Source organism: Triturus cristatus, chromosome 8 (assembly GCF_964204655.1).
Source record: "Triturus cristatus chromosome 8, aTriCri1.1, whole genome shotgun sequence".
Taxonomy (NCBI): Eukaryota; Metazoa; Chordata; class Amphibia; order Caudata; family Salamandridae; genus Triturus; species Triturus cristatus.
The window spans coordinates 138,676,767-138,692,326 of NC_140591.1; positions in this window are offsets into that span (position 1 = coordinate 138,676,767).

Sequence of the window (15,560 nt, forward strand, 5' to 3'; positions counted from 1 at the left end):
AAATGAGAGCCTTCCCAAGGAAAATACATTTCGGGCCTATGATATTCAGCTAACATAAGAAACGAATAAGCCTTTCATTACAATACATGAACCTTCGATCAGGCCTTCACACATTATAAATCACACATTAATAACATTGCATCTACAAGCGCTATACTTCATTACATTCAACATAAGTATAATCATTTCTACATGTGCAAACTATGATAGATGCACGTTTAAATCTAATGCATTACAATTCACACAAATTAATTTACTAAGCATTTTACGCTAGGCGATTACATTTTAAAAATCATGAACTCTTGTAACTAACAAGAAATACATTTCTAACATTACGCTCACATTATTTGTTATTACATATACTCTTCTAATGATCATCTGTTAATAAAACATAAGATACATATGTAGGTGTGGACTACACATGATTATGATGCACCCCTACAATTTTTCAATACCACATGGCGCTCTATCAGTTCCCCCCTTTGATGACTAGTGTCATCACCAAAATTCACAACTTCCTGGAGAAAGAACTGACCTAAACAGAGCTCGTTGCCACTCTTCCCTGTCGGAACTTCTCTAGATTTTTGATATTCTGATAGTGGCTGTCCTGCAGTCTAGACATCCTTATCTCTTGCTCTCTAAGGGACCTCTCAACCTGGTTCGCTCTGTACCATTGATAAGCACTGACAAATCCCCACAAACAAACCATACAAACCACTATGATAATGATAGGCTTCAGACTATAACCAAGAATGCCTTTCCCTCGATTTGCAAACCAACTTCCCACCTTACCAAATCCTTTTCCGACTTTTTCCCAAACACCCTCTTCAGTCAGATCCTGGATCTCATGGTGAATCACAGTGATGTTACATACTTCTTCAGATCTTTGCTGTTATCTGGTATGTAAGTACAGCACTCTTGAACCTTCAACATTTTACAGACTCTGCCCTCTTTTGCCAGTAAGACATCTAAAGCAAGATGGTCCTGCATCACCATCGTCCTTATAGATAACATCTCTCCATCCACAAGTATCAACAACTTAGCTGTATTTGCTGACAACTCGTCAACAACAGTCGCCAATCTCCTAATCTTCACATGATTCAGAATCACTCCCAAACTTGGAATTACTGCTCCAAAAATATCTCCAATGACTGCTCCCTCACTTGTACCTCTTTTGACTCTAGAGTGCTTTCCATCTTCCAAAAGCTCTAATTTGTCTGTGTGGTAAATTTTGGTAAAAATGATTCCTAAATAACAAGTTCCATACCAATTCGCAGGCAATCTCACATAAGCATTCTTTCCACACACATAATATACTGTTGGCACCACTTGCACGGAACCTTGCAAAAAGTTATTTGCCGACTCTTCCATAGTGAAAACATGATCACACGTAGTTTGTCCCACATAGACCTTCTCATAGTAGGTCTGCACACACTTCACACACAACTTCCCCTTCTGCACCAGGTCCAATGCTATAGGGCCATAACTCCCCTTCACTCTGTGAGATCGCTCCTCCTCAGTCCAATCTACTGGACTCTTCCCCAGTATCACGTGTTTTCAATCTATTTGACACCTCCAGGTTATAATTCATTTGAGGAGTTGGCTGTGGTCTACAATGGGGTTCATGTTGACTCTTAATCCAGCTTGGTCGATAAAAGAAACCCAGTGGAAGGATATTTATGCCTGTTTCAGTGTTGTTTATATCCTCTACTCTATTCAGCACTTCCCTAACCAGGAATGGTAATTCAAGGGAGAGGACAACAAAATCCCCTCTAAAGGCTTTATTACTTTTTCCTACCCAGGGTACACGCCTTACCATCTTAAAGGCCCCAAACATTTCAGCAGTCAATCCCACTCTGTTCCCCAGGCAGTGATTAGCCTTATTTCTCAATGTAGTCTGTGTTTCAGTTTCTCCTGGCTTAAGAACTGATTGAGGTTGTGTACCTGGCGTGAACTTTCTTGGGTTCTAAGAGTGACTAAGCTTGGTCTAGTTTGCAATTCGTTTTCTAGTCTGCCCCCCTGTCGTATCTCTGATGTTTCCACTGGTTTACTGGCCTTTTCTGGGGGTTTGTTAGTCGAGTTTAGACTTTGGCAACCAATTATAGTAACTGAATTACTAGTGATGCCCAGTCCATGCGGACTCATGTTCAATGTAGTTGGATTATGATTTGCTGTGACCTTCTCTAAGCCTTTTTCAATTTGCTCTAATCTATCTTCCAGGGTACCTATATGTAATTTAACATAACTTGTTAGCTCTATAAGTAAATTTTCCATTTTATTACTATCAATTAAAGGTTGTGTGCTACTTTTATTTTTTGAGCGTAAAGTACAATCTTTTACCTTTTGTTTCTGAAAGTTACATTTTTTCCCATGTTTTTTAGTCAAAATACTTTTAGGGAGGCCATTGTCAGGGGGAACCTAATGGAGTTCTGCCTGGATATTGTTGGTAGTCTTTGGCAGCTTTGAATTACACTGCCTTTTTGGGGAGGTAAGGTATCGATGTCCTGGCCACTCACTGAAACTTCATCTATATCATTATTTAGTGCTTGGATGCAACCATTTCTACTCAGCCCTATACTCTGGGTTTCTAAAGGGCGTTTCTCCTCTGTCCCTTTACAAGATGTACTTTTTTCCTGAGTTTTATCTTGGTTATTCCCTGTTAGCCCCTGCACTTCCACACTTAATGACTCCTCTACTGAGGAGATCTGCTTTTCTATAACACCCACTGCACCCGTAAGATAATTTAATAAGGTCATTTTTGCATCTTTAGGGTGGGTCGGCTGTTTGTCAGACTTGGTGCAGGGTATCTTTCTTTTCCCCATTTTCGACATCCAAACTATACTTTAGCACAAAATTGTATTAAAATGATAACGCCTTCACTTATGGTATACCCGTGCCTTCCAGGTACAAATAAAAACCTTGGTGTAATCATGAACAATAACACAGTACCTTATATAGTTATAGTCAGTTATGCCACACTGTTCCAGGGATAGATGAAAGGGAGGTGGCACAGCCCAGCCCAGCCTCTTCCGGTCTCGGACGGGCACAGACGGGCCCGCTCTTGGCCTGGGCTACGCCCGCGGGCGTCCCGCGCTGCGGGAGGGCTGCTCGCTATTTAATTTGCCTCCTGCGCTGTGGTGACGCGATCAGTGAGCGACACCCAGCGCTTGCTGGGAGTTGTAGTCTTCAAAGGCCGTTCCCCTCACGGCATGGACCGGAGTGTTGAAGGCAAAAGCCGTTCCTCTCACTGCTGTGGCAGCAGACTGGTGAGCGCACCATTCAGTTTTGCCTCCACCCACTGCAGCATACAGCACGGGGCATGGGGTCAGCCCAATTATGCCTCTGGATAACTGCATTTTGCTTTTTAACAAGGAGCACATCTGCACACAATGTAGTTCTCTTCAGTGCCAGTGTTTTTGTATTTAATGTATTGCTTTGGTGTTGCTTATGTTTTTAGAGTCTGATGTGATAGCAGAACATTTTGTTCCTGCTCTTCCGGGTTGTACAGGGCAAATTAAAGCTTTATCCTATCTCCTGCTAATTTTGGTCTGATTCCTATGGAGTGTACTGTTTTTCTTACTGCTGATATTTCATAGCATATCAAATTGTGTCCATTTGAAACTGTTCTTTATGAAGTTGTCATTTGGTTTTAGTATGCAACCAATGAAATCAATTTTTTAACTGCACTCCTGTATGTCATGCTGGTTTGTATATTTGAATTAAGGATTGTAAATTAATTTATTCTGTGTGTCCTGCCTACATGGCTTTCTAGTGTGCTGTCAGTGCTCTTGTATGTATTACCTAACTATTGTATTACTAATTTTGGCATTACTATGTTTAGCTCTGCTGTTTATGCCAGTTTTGCATTCTATCTGTCTGTCTCTCTGTCTGTCTGCCTGTCTGTCTGTCTGTCTGTGCAATACTATCTATCTATCTATAATTGCAGATCTATCTAGCTTTCTATCTATGCAGATCTATCTATCTGTATGTCAACATTTGATTTTTCTTTGCAGTGCTAGCTATCTATCTATCTTTGCAACACATAAATCTATCTTTGCAAGCCTCTTTATCTTTATTTCCTACACAGTCTATCTTTGCAAGCCTCTCTATGGGCCATATGTAGGTAGCATCACATTTACCGATTCATAAATACCGAATTTTACCGATTCGGTATTTATGAATCGGTAAATGTGATGTAGGTAATGAATCGGTAAATTTTACCGATTCGGAAAAATTCTGTAAATATGAATCGGTATTTACCGATTCGGTAATGGGGCATACCTTCCCATTGATTCCTATGGGCCTGGAGGCCCATAGGAATCAATGGGAAGCCAGTCACCATTACCGATTCGGTAAATACCGATTCGGTAATGGAGGGAGCATATACAAGGGTGGCAGGGTGTCACATTGACACCCTGTTGCACCCCTGATTCTTGCATGTGTGCACATGTGGCGCACATACATGCCCTAAGGGCATGTATGTCTGCCACATGGCACTCTTACATCTGCAAAATATTGCGTTTTGCAAGGTATTCGTTATTTATCACCAACCTGTATTTGGTGGTAAATAACGAATTTTTAATTCTAATTTGCACTCTTTAGAGTGCTCCCTACATTCAGGATTCGGTATTTACCGATTCGGTATTTTACCGATTCGGTAATTTACCGAATCCTGAATTATGCCTCCTAGATCCCAAATAGCCAAATACCGGTCGGTAACGGGATATTTACCGAATTTCGGCCGTTACAGACCGGTATTTAGCTACCTACATGAGGCCCTGAATGTCTATCTGTCTTTGTAACACTATCTGTCTATCTTTGCAAACTGCTCTATCTATTTGTAAGAATGTTTGACAAAAATACTATAAAAAGCATAAGCAAAGGCAAGAGGCTGCCAGCCAAGGCCTGATCGATTGGCTTTTTTAGGTCTGTGTTAGCCAATACCTTTTGCTTTTACTACAATTATGGGTGTGACATAGTTACTTATACAAGTTTTCAGCCAGGTTTCATCCATTTGTTGGTTGTGTCATTCACATTTTTTTCCAGCAACTGCAGCGTGTTTCATGGGGCAGTGTGTTAGAACACTTTAACCACTAGCTGATTTCATTTTGAGTTACAGCCTGCTGCCCTTTCACAAGGAGCATATCCATGCAAAGTAGTCCCCTTCAGCACCAGCGACTACTATGGTAATGTGTGCTTTTTTTAAAACAAAAAAATATTTTTCACTTTAGCCAATGTTTTTTTTAGATTTATGATAGGCTTGCTGGCTCCCCAACAATACATTTTGCTTAAATCATAAACAACAAAACAAGGATTGCCAAAGCCGAAAGGATGATGGCCAAGGCCATGCCTATTCACTTTGCCAATGCTTGTTATTAATAATATGGCAACTATCATGGCTAATTCCACTAGATGGCACTAGATGCTAATGTGCTTTGCTTTCTTCTTCCCAATATTGATCCCCACACCCTGGAAATTTCTTTCTGAAAAATATATATATTGTGTACAGTCAAAACCGTCAGCGGCCGTCCACCAACCATTGAGTGCATTAAAAGGAATCCACTGCGCCAGTGGCCATCTCTAAAGTTGGTGGGCAGAGTATTGTCTGCATGCCAGAGGTAATGTGCTCCGCCATCCTGACTGACACCAGTGCACCTACCAAATACTAAAACTGGCCCTTAGTTTAAAACTAGGGCCTCCTCATCGTTTGATGGGCCCCGCTTCAGTTTGATTGCCCAAGTCCTATAGGAGTGTCTGACATGCTTGATCTGAGTTTCCATGTTTTCCTGCCCCATCACCTTCTGTTTGAGACCCACTGACTACATGCGTTGAAATTGTTCTCAACTATTGTTATGAGGTCATGAAACTAACAAGCATTGGCATAGCCAATAGGTCTCCCCTCAGGGACCTTATAAGTGTTTAGCCACAGCTATTGGCCTCTCCAGTGTGTTCAAGCTATGTTGTAGAGCAGTGCGGCTGTTGTGCAATATGTTGAAAAGGTATAATCAAAAAGTGTTATAAGCATTTTTGTTACCTTATATATAAACAAGAAGACATTATGTACAAGTGAACAACCCTATTAAAAACAGGGTAAACATGAGAAAATGTCTTCCAGTGTTTTGTCCTTGCAGTGCTGGCAACTTCTTCCTGCCTAATCTAATGCTTGTTTATTATAGCTTTTTATATTATGGAGGGAGGACATACAGAACGGGAAGGTGGAGGTTGGGAAATAGTACCTGAATTACAACACAAGCAGCAGACGGTCACCATGGGAAAATCAAAAGATGCCAGATTCTGAGGGCAGACTGAGGTTGAGCTGAGTGATTCCGAGGAGGTGGTGTGCTGGTGCAGAGGGGATGCTGAATGATACTCAGGTGGTGCTAAGTGATGTTGAGGTGGTGGTGCCACGCTGCTATGCCTCTGGGTATTATGAGCTAGACAGACTTTAGGCATTCCCAATCATACACCACACCAATCTCTCTATAGCACAGGGCAGATTGGCAGCCAAGACCTGCCACGCAGAACATCAAACCATCCTCCAGTTGTCAGGAGAAGCCTGACAATTTTCTCACACCTGTGTGTAAAGGAATCTCATTTACAGGGGTCAACAGGGGCACTTAGTTCATGGTCACTTTCCTGATAACGACATGCAGGCCAAAGGCCTTGTCACTGCTCTAATCATCTCATGTATTCTGTAGAGAGCTATCCCTACACATCATCCTACTACTAGAACAATGTTCCCACAGAATCACCAAATTTACAACTGTTCAGGGTGAGCACAGGATCTGCATTCTACTCAGAAGGAAACTCTAAAAAAGGTGCAAAAGGCTGCAGAATGTATGGCAACCTATAACACCATGAGGCCTCAGACAGGCAAACAGCAAGGGAGAGACATTTAAGAGAGGATGAGAAAGAAGTGCTGAATCAGAAGCAGGAGAGAAAGAGTTCACTAAACACAGATATGGAAATGAGTGAGGAAGAGAAAAAGAGAAATGGCGGTAAAGAATGAGAGAGCGAGAGGCTCACACATTGCACCCTATCACTAAACATTTATTTTGTTTATCAGTAATCGTTGAGGCTGACATGTGGCATAAATGTGCTTCACAAACTAACAGTGAACATGGGTGGGAGGGCTGAAAGTGATTACGAGAGACAATTGACCATGCTTCAAAAAGAGAATTAATAAACATTCCAGCCATAAACGAGGGAAGCACATACCCATACATTCATCTCAGAAAAGAGACGGAACAATACAATTAGTAACTCCAAACAAAATGACATGATGCATGCCTGATGCTGAACGCAGTACAGACCGAGGCTGAGTTACACCCTCGCCAGGCCACAGCAGATTGCTGATCATAATGGCGTTAGGAAAGAGCAGCTCAGCTACTGGAGTGGGCAAGACATGTTGTCTGCATGCTGTGCGCTCAGCAAACTGGCACATGGAACATCAATGGCCAAGGCAAATTAGGTGAAGCCAAAAGACAAATCCGAAAATCAAGGTGCAGTCAAGACAAAGTACTGCAGGATGAATGGGAGAGCAGAGGGGAGCAAATTAAAATAATTTCGTTCCTTCACTCGCAATGTTGGTTCGTTGCCTGCCTGCGTGTGCCAGCATCAAGCTGGTAAGGTTCGCCGGGCGGCCTCAGCACACCACTGATCCGCCGATCACGTGGCCATTCATGCGACGAGAAAAGAAACCAGACGGGAGGAGGGGCCATTGTGCAGTGTGCAAGAAAGAAGCGTACGATGGCCGACTAGCGGGTGCGGGCCTGGGAGCGGCAGGTGATGGCGTGGTAGTGCCCAAAGCTCCATGGATCCGCTGCGAGGGGCGTGTCGTGGCAGGAATCAAGTGATAAACTAGGCTTCGATTCCCAGACGGTAGGAGGAAGCTTGTATTGGCCAACCAAAATCATCACTTATTGAAATCACCTGGGCTGAAGCTAGCACCCAAAAGAGGGACAATGGAAAGCAGTGGAGCAAAAGAAAGCCAGCATTTTTGAATGGCACAACAAAGAACCAATGAAACATGGGTGTGCTTACAGCCCATAGACCGAATACAGCATTTCTCGCAGACAGTGCAAGCGACGGCTAGGTCCAACCTTAAAAGGGGGTCTTTTCTAGTGAGGCACCTTCACCTTCTGACTTCTGTGGAGCCCCACCGAATCACTACTGCAAGCTAGGGACCCATTTCTACTATTTTGACTATGAAACAATACACAAACATCCAGAAACAAGTATACATTAACCAGATACATAGATGATGAAATAATGTATTTCATTCACAAACAGAAAAAGTAAAAAAATCAAAAGAGAAGTTTGGAGCTTTTCAAAATGTGTTGGTTTTAATTTACAAACTACAACGCAATATGCTAGACTCTAGCATATCACTTTTTGTTTTGGTCCTAATGCTATAATCTGTTTGTTGTATTTGCACTGGTCCCACAATCCAGTTTAGGATACCGAATTAATTTTAACCTCCAATTTCAAATTAATTCTTAAAATGCCTCAACCGACATCAAAGGTTTCAAATCTGACAGCCTTATTACAATAAAGGCTGTCAGTTTTGAAACCGTCTGGTCAATCTGGCTGATTTCCGACGGGAGCCCCTCGCCCAGTTGGAGGCTGCGCATAATCCCCTATGGACGGCGTTTCCTCCGCGGGGATTATGATATCAGTTTCCAGCAGGCGTTTCGTGTTGGGCTTTCCGACATGAAAATCCTGTTGGAAAGCAACTTTAGGGGCCCCTAGCAGGGGCCCAATGCCTCCCTAGTCTCTGGTTGGTGCTTTCCCCACGATGCAGGGATGTACACAAACTCCCATTTCTCTATGGGACCTTGTGCTGTGGCCGGTTTCCGACCGCAGCACAAGCCCTAATAAACAAATGGGAGTCTGCGACTGCACCATGTGTAATTGTATCGGTCGGTGGTCCCGATTCCGCAACGCATGTCCGCCCGACTTCGTAATCAGCCCCTAAGTGTTTTAGCACTCCAGCTATACATTTTATCTTTGTATGTAGGGATACTTTATCAATTTAATTATTATTTAATTTTCTAAACAGTTTTAGACCCCATGAGACGGTGTCGCGGACCCCTCAAGGTCTGCAGGGCGCTGGTTAAGGGTGACTGCAGTGAGGTAGTCATAAATACAGCTTGGACCTGTTTTTGATTTATGATGAAATCCCTGTATAAAACGTTGAAAGGATGACTGTCCAGTGGGCAGATTTTAATGGAAATGTGTGTTTCCTGCTGTATTGTTATGTTTAAAGCAGTGCAAAAAATGGCAAACATTAACTTTTTCATATCACTTTAATTATTGCTGCAGAGACGCATCTTGCTCGAGGTCAAAGAGGGTTTAAGTCGAAGTTGGTCCTAAAAAGCAAATACTAATTATTTACTCTCAGGCTGTAAACCTTAAGCCATTCTTTGTTCTATTAAAAATGCTCCCAGGGCCAGCATGCCGCGCCAAATAGAAACAAGACGCTTTTCCTATGGTATTTCAATTTTCAGAGTGTTGAAAATAGTTCACCTGTATGTCAACGAGATCTGACCTAGACAAATTAGGTCAGTCACTAAAAGGCTAATTTTCACTATGATCTTGCAGTGGCATACACCTGCACAATTTTTCTTGGTAATCCTTCAATCATTGTCTCGTACTATAACAATCCAGATTATGGGAATAATGTACCTCTGTATCCGGGATGTGATTTTAATATTACTGTGAAATTCATATGATCCTTGAAACCTAAAAACACATTGGATCACTGGCAGTAAGTTAGGGAAAAGGGAAATCGTGGCTCCTGAATTATTTAACAAATGGCTGCTGCTGGATCGATCTATTAGCTGGCTGGGAAAGGGTATTCTGTTACGTTGTCCCATCTGTCCTTTCATGAGATCCAAAAAGGGGGTCTGTGAGCCAGTTAGAGCCTATCTCAAAACTACCAAATTTAAAATCGTGCTAGCATCTACAATACAAAGCAGGAAACGTAAGTCATGCATGTTGTTTAAATATATAAAGACAAATATATCCTTGTGAATCGTAATTTGAGTGGGAGCTGGATGTTGTTCATTGAGTTACATCCAGCATTTTCAATTGTTGGTTGTCAATCACTGTATATGTAGGAATACATTTTCAATGTATAGATTTAAAATAAGGATTTAACAGAGATGGTTTTTAAGCTGATTGTGCTCAGCAAGCATGTTTGGCTATCGGTTTGTTAAACAGTTGCGCAAAAGGAAATCATTATTGGGTAATACATAATTGCATTGTACAGGCTAGTTTGTAAATATTGCACACATTGTTTTATGCTTGAGGGAATCATGTTTAGGTGGCAATCCCCAGGGCTTTTCTGCACTCTGTTCCCATCCCGGGGTATCTTTCAGAGCCTTTTTGGTTTCACCTCACTTTCCAGCTATTTGAGCTGATCCTGCTCTCCTGTCTTGACTCCCACAAGGATCATGGGGGTGGTTGACCATACTCTTCCGGCCCAAAATGCTTTGCCACCCAGACCTGCAACATCAAGGCAGAATGAGAATTGAAAGGCATAGAAAAAAAGATTAGAAACTTACTGTTAGCCCTACCTTAGCCAGTGAAAAATTATAGGTTCCTAAAGAACATAGGGGCATATTTACAAGCCAGGCGATAAAATTATCGCCGTTTTAGCGGCAGAAAACTACCGCTAAAACGGCGATAATGGGCTTGATAATATGCTCTATGGAATTCCAATTGAAGCCCATGTTAGATGCCCTTCACATCTAACATAGGTTTCAATTGGAATTCCATAGAGCATATTATCAAGCCCATTATCACCGTTTTAGCGGCAGTTTTCTGCCGCTAAAACGGCGATAATTGTATCGCCTGGCTTGTAAATATGCCCCATAAACTCTTTTTACGTTTCGCCTACACAGCACTTGCGCTGAGCTTGCAAAGTCTTTTGTATTTACAAAAAATCTTAAAAGAGGCTTACTTTCCATTTGTTTGTATGGTTGTCACTCTGTTTTCCCTGCTTGCTGTTGGTTGCATAATGCTATATCATGTTGTGTTTTTCTTTGTCTTTGTGTGTTTTCATATCAGTAGAGCTTGGACCAAATACACCCTTTGACCTTTTCCAGTTGAAAGCATTGTGGCTGTTTACATTAGCAAGAGTTCCTTTAGACAAGGACACATTCATTTTTGTAGGCACTGGGCAGTTAAGGGCTCAATTACGAGTCTGATGAGCCACTGACCACTAGACTCGGGGGCTGCTGTGACAGCTGTGGTCCTGCCAAGCATATTTCCTCTCTGCCATGGTTTTCATGGTGGTTCCTCCTCCATTTGGTTTGTAACTTGTGATTTAAATATACTGAGATAAAAAATGATTTGATATAGCATTTCGGTGGAGAGGGAACTTTGATTACAAGAGAATTAATTCTTGAAATTCAGCAGTACATATGCTTTTGAGAACGGTGGTTAATCCATTTTACTAGAGAGCCTTTTCACGTTAGAATTCTTATATTCCAAAGGGATTAATCCGATATTTATTGTCCTTCCAACAGAACTCCTGGGTGAGGTGCCCATCTTGCCACCCCTTCTCCTTTAGTTTCCTTCCTTGAAGAACCTGTTGAACAAATGCGTGATTCTTTCCCAGTGTGCCAGAGTGTAAACAGTCTACATCTGGGCTCCTGGTACTATTTCAGCTACCACAGTGCACCTGAGAGGAAGCAGCAGTTGGGGTTTTTGAACCAGTGACTACTGGATTTCGGCTGCTAGTTTTGATGAACGAACATGGATGAATATACAAGTTTTTCTAAGCTGACCGTGGTTCCCTACACATCATTTTATATTGTTGTTCCAGCCCTAAGAACATTTATTTTTAAATACATATTTTCAAAGTTGGCATACTCAAAACATCTAAAAGTGGAAGTTCTCCTTCAACAGTAAGGAGTTTATGGAATATGCCAGTTATGTGGGTTTTCAGCACAGAGAATAACACTTTTATGACACTAAGCTAATGGCATCTTAGCAGACTTTATGACACATAAGTGTCCAAGCTTATACAGAGGGCAAGTTCCCAAATACTCAGCCAACCTCAGGGAGTGCAGTTATACCTTCCATGGCACCAACAGCAGGTTTCTACCATAAGAGTTTGGCGGGATTGTAGACCTGTCAGCCTTAGGGTGGTCTTTCCCCAAACCCTTTGCCTTTGCCTCCTCTTTTTGCGGAAATTCTTCTTTTTTGGCTTTATGATACTGTACACTTTACCACTCCTAAACAGTGCTAAAGTTCTTGTGCTCTTGCCTTTAAACATGGAAAAAATGGCTTACACCTGATTGGCATATTTAATGTACTTTTAAATTCCTTATAGAGTAAATACTACTTGGGGGCCTGCAGCACTTATTGTTCCACCCATGTAAGTAGCCCATTAACATTTCCCAGGCCTGCCATTGCAGTCTGGATGCAGTTTTAAGCTGCCAATTCAACTTGCTCATATAACCCACTTTCCAAACCTTAAACTCCCCTTTTATTCCATATACCTCACTCCTAATTAGGCCCTAGGTAGACCATAGGGCAGGATGCACTGTAATTAAAAGGTTGGACATGTAATTTTACATTTTACATGTCATGGTAGTGACAAACTCTTAAATTCATTTGTCACTTGTGTGATGCCTTCATGTCCCATAGGATAACATTGGGTTAAGTGATAACTTTTGATCTGGAAAAGGTAAATATTTCATATTTGGTGTCTGAGAAATTATAATTAAAAATCCTCTTACATGGCATAGTTAAATATTAAGTTATAATTTTAAAAATACCACTTATAAAAAAGTTGGCATTCTCTTGCCCTTAACTATTTGGTAGCTGGAGCTACTCCTGTGTCACATAATTTGGTGTAGCTGGCAGTTAAACTTTGTATATTCCTCCCAGACAGCCACACATTAGAGGGAGGAGGTGTGCCTGAATGGGCCATCCACTGGAAGGATGGGGGGGGAGGGGTGGACCCGGACACAGCTCCAATTGCCCCAATAGCCAGTTCTCTGCCTTCAAACAAAGGACTTGTCATCACTGCATTGTTCATGTAGCCAGCGTAGAGCCAGGGAAGGGGAGTCAGGAAACATCAAGCACTTCTAATGGAGTTCTCTAGAAACTTCTCCTACTTCAAAGAAGGCTCAATGTATAAAAAGGGGCTCCTCGGATCCACTTTTCAGTTCGCTTTGTGGACCTGTGGAAGGACTCTTAGTGGACTGTCTGTTGCTGTGGCCTGCTGTGTACTACACAAGACTGCTTTGCTTCACCTGGAAGGGCTGTTTTGCGGCCTGGAGCCTGCCTTGAATCCTCAGAGGCCCTGCTGCTTTAGCTTTGCTTCATCACTTGAACCCAAGACTATCAGAGTGACTCCAAGGGCTAGTTTGCTGGCCTCTGATCAGAGCCTCACAGAAGTAAAAGGCTCCCACCAACTTGAACCTGCACCTGGACCCAGCCAAAGTGAGTCCTAGCCCCCCAAGTGGTGCACCTCAGGGTGTTGCACCCTTGTTGGTCGTGCTAAAGGTGCAAAGATAGCAAAGATCCCAAACTTGGTAATTAAAAATGTTTTGTTAAAAACGGCTCTGAGAACTGAGGAAAGAACAGGACCAACCTGCTTGTCCGGCCACTCTTAGTGCATTGCCAGTCCGCCTGTCTTTGCCGTATCTCCTGCTACATTTTTCTCCACAGCAGCGAATCCTGTTCAACAGTCCCTCGGCTAATGGGTATCCAGCCTCCTGGAACTCTTGTCCGCTACAGCCTCCAGCTTCATCATGCTGGATATTTTCAATTTCCATAAAAGTGACTACATCTGAACAGAGAAATCTTCACCATACTTCATCCAGCGGCTCCCCGACGACGATGCACACTCCTTGGACACCGCCTGCAACCATGTCTCATTGAACTTTGCCTTCTCAGCATATTGTCTTCAAAATTTCTTCTAAGTCCGAAGGTAAGCAATGGCCAGGCCCAACTCACTCTTTGTATCACACACACTTCATTGCAGTCGGCCATATTTTTCCACTGTGAGCCAGTCGTAGGCGACTAGATGTCCACAGTTAGAGCTGTAATCTAATAGGCACTACATTTATTTTTTAAACTTTCAAAATTTATAACTCCATTTCTACTGATTGAATTTTTGTTGCTTTGGTGTCAAATCATTTATTACAATTTACTCTATTTTTCTAAATAGGTGTGGGATTTCTTCTGTGTTTTATTTGCTCGTTATTACTGTTTGTCTACTTCATATAGTGAAGACACATACACGAAAAAACCTTTGTTTGTCTAATGTCCCCATCATGTTCCTGAATCACAGCCTCTGGTCCGCGGCACAACATCAGACCCAGTAATTCACTAAAACTACCTCCTGGTGTTTGCTAGGTTATTGGGGGGTGTAGTATCAAGAGTGTTGCAAAGAATATTGGCCTTCCCCTGAGCATCTCCCCTAGATACACAAACCGGATATCTCGGGGTGGAACTTGCAGGCCAGTATGTTAGCTGAAGGATGTGGTTCACCAGATGAAACTGCAATCGCAAGGGCTAAGATAAAGTCTGCTCACTGGTGTAGGAACAATCTTGGCTTCTCTCCAGGTGTGAAATAAAGCAATATTATAGCAAATCTGTGGCTATCAGTAATTGTTGAAGCAATGCATATGTTAAATGTGAGCTTCTCTCTCGCAGCTTTCCAACTGACTACACGTTTTCCCAAAACAGGCTGCTGGTAGAGGCCTATACAATTTGATGTGAAGTAGCATATTTGTAGAGCACTATTTGTGGAAATGTGTCACTTCTTAGAGTGCAGTTGCATGGTATAGGAAGTATTATTTTAAAAGGGTGCCATAACTCTGGTTTGTTTTGAAGTGTGATCAGCTTCTGAATAGAACACTGCTGTGAAATTGTTATGTCAAAGCTCTAGCCTTGAAAGGAATATTGTTATAAAGTGGATTACAGAAACAGTTCTGCATGTAAAAGAATATATTTGAAAATGTAGGTTCTTATCAAGGAACTTTGATTTCTGTTGCCTGTTCTATTAAGTTAATAACTCCCTTATTCATAATATGTATTTCATAACAGTGTATTTATTGTTAAGGACTTGCGTATTTCAAGGTAGTTACGATTATTTGCCATTCCTGATTGAGTGATAGCCTAGGCCTCCACAGAGAATCACGAGATTGGATTGACTCACCTTTGACCTGTAATTATTCACCCCTGACTCTCAGTTACTTCTTCTGACCCTATTTGGTATGAAGTGCTCTTCCATAATCTGTGATGTATAAACCTTTTCAAAGGACGTTGTTTGACTTTTTAATATTTGCAGGCTATCAAACCACTAATATATGCCAATGTGGTGTGACCAGCAATACAGTAGAGCTTATTTTTAGCATTCTTGGAAGGACAGGAGGGCATGGTCTCAGTGTTAACATGACTGTCTCGATTTGGCCCTGTGTTGCCTGAACATCTTGCATCACCATGCTAAAAGGAGTGTATAGTGGCTGATACTGTCTAGGTACTTTCCTAAAAATCCTGCAGTAGACACTGATTCAGTAGAACACTCGCTTCTG